This window comes from Mesocricetus auratus, unplaced genomic scaffold, assembly GCF_017639785.1.
Source record: "Mesocricetus auratus isolate SY011 unplaced genomic scaffold, BCM_Maur_2.0 Super-Scaffold_100011, whole genome shotgun sequence".
NCBI classification, from domain to species: Eukaryota; Metazoa; Chordata; class Mammalia; order Rodentia; family Cricetidae; genus Mesocricetus; species Mesocricetus auratus.
The window spans coordinates 61,974,018-61,976,463 of NW_024429195.1; positions in this window are offsets into that span (position 1 = coordinate 61,974,018).

Consider the following 2,446-nt stretch of genomic DNA (forward strand, 5'->3'; position numbering starts at 1 on the left):
TGCATGTGCCAAGCAAAGAAATGAATGGAGCAGACACTCTGGGGCTGGCATGAGTACAGAGGATAGCGAAATGATGACCCTTTCTACTTTTCAGAGTCGTGGAGTATGACAATAAATCTCCTTTATAAATTTACTATATGCTTTAACTAGGGAAAAGCCTTCGTATTTACAACTCCACCGCTGGAAGGCTGAAAGCCAGGTTCTTTGTATGTTAGCTACCATTGAAGTCATCTAGGAGGCGGATATAGAAGAGCCCCAGGTGCCAGCAAAGCAGGCATAATCACACTCATTTGTTTGTTTCTCCACGGAGGGCAGCCCCCCTCTTCAGCATCTCCATCTCCCTGGCAGGGAGACTGAGGCTGGGAGTGAAGGAGTTGCGGTCCACCCTCATTCACCTTTCCTCAGGTTTGGCAGAGAGAGAACAGTAATAGAAGTGAGTGCCCCAGGCAGGCTGGCCTGCAGCTCACCTCTGTGGATACAGGATGAGGCTGAGTCTCACTGCAGATATCAGTATTAAGGAGCTGCCCCCAGGCACTGTTGGAGAGTGGAGAAAGCAAGAAGTGAGTGAATGTAAATGGCCATCTTCTGAGCATCCTTTCACTGACTGCTTCTCCTGTTGCCCCAGGTTAGCCCTCACCTTTCATCAACTGGCTAGCTCAGGAGAGCCTTCTTTCTCACAAGGGTTAATCCATTATTATTTTCCAGATTTATTTTCTAGAGTTCTGGGGAATGTTCAAAACTAGCTGTCTGTCCTATTTTACCATTTTGGCAGGATTCCGAATTCCATTAGGTTTTTAAATAACTATTTTAGGCTAAAGAAACTCAGACAAATCTGGTAATGGAAAAGAGGGCTATAGCTTCTAGGGAAAAATGCTATATATTTTTTCTTCTGCTGCTTTTCTTTGTGTACCTGCCAAAGTACATGAGAAGCAAACCCATTACTGCACTTGATCAAATTTTAGAGTGGGCAAGTCCATTGCTAAGGTTTGAGTTTATTGAGACATAAGTATTTGTAAAATGGTAAGTTAATGAGACTATGTTAGAATCAGTCTATGGAATGGGTTTATCTAGGGATCCTGCACCCTGGAGACTGAAAATGCTCCTGCTCTGAAAGTTTCCTTTTCTTGACATTGTTTTCAGCAATGATTTCTGGAATTCCTTCTTGCACATCCGTTAAGCTGTATCATAGGCAGAGTCTACACCACTCTGGCTCCTAATGCTTACAGAAACTATAACCAGTTCTATTTTAAACTGAAAATCCTTTATTTCTATGATCTCAAGTCCTTTTAATCCAAAAGCAAGTATACTTTCAGTCGTGCTGGTTAATTTTTTGGCGACTTGACATAAAACCAGACATATCCGGAAGAGGGTGTCTCAAGTGAGGAATTAGCTTGGCCACTGACCCGTGGGCAAGTCTGTAGGGCATTTTCTTCATTATTGATTGTTGTGGAAGGGACCAGCCCACTATGAGGCATATTACTCCTGGGTAGTTGGTCCTAGGATACTGAAGATAGGTAACCGAATATGAACTTGGAAGCAAGGCAATAAACAGCTTTCCTTCATGGTCTGTTAGGCTCCTGTATGATGAAATAAGCTATCGCTGCTGCATCCCCCCCACCCAATGGTTTGAAATAGGCCAGAGACTAAGTACTAGCAAACATAGAGAAATTAAGCTTTCTTCTGCTTTGTTTTGAGGCCAGGGTCTCACTATTAGCCCTGGCTGACCTGCAACTGTCTGGGTAGACCATGGTGGCCTTGAATTCACAGAGATCTTCCTGCTTCTGCTTCCTGAGTGCTAGGATGAAAAGCAGGCACCACCTTGCCTGTCCTCTGTCACAGGGGCCTGGTGGGGCTGATGAGATCCTCTCTTATGAGAATCATGGAAGAAAGACAAAGAGACTGAGATAAGGTGGACGTTCACCTGGGATGTGCAGCTTGTTTCCACAAAAGCCCCCCTTCTCTCCCCCTTTCCTCCTTCTATCTCTCTCCTCCCAAATGTCACCCTCTCAGTGGAGATTCCCCTCATCTTATCAGGCACAACTTCTCACCTTCAGCTTGGCACAGGCCTCCGAGAGGCCAGAACCAAACTATCTTTGTTTCCATTTGCATGGACTCTAACCTGAAGATAAAATAAAAGCAAGCAAACTAGAATAGGACAATACAAACAAACAGTAAATAAAGCCAAAGAAAAAGCAGAGAAACCATACATAGACACTGAGACCCACATTTACCCACACAGAAAGCCCACAAAAACAAATTTGGAAACTATAATATATAAACAAAAGATCTGTAAGGTAAAAAACTAATTAATTAAAAAATACCCAGATACAGCATTGTGGGACAAACTACCTCCAAAAATGCCATTGAGGGTTGTATTTTCTTGTTGTTGCTGTTGGTTTGTTTTATGTTGGCCATCTAACAGTGGACACAGGGCCTGCCTTTAGGT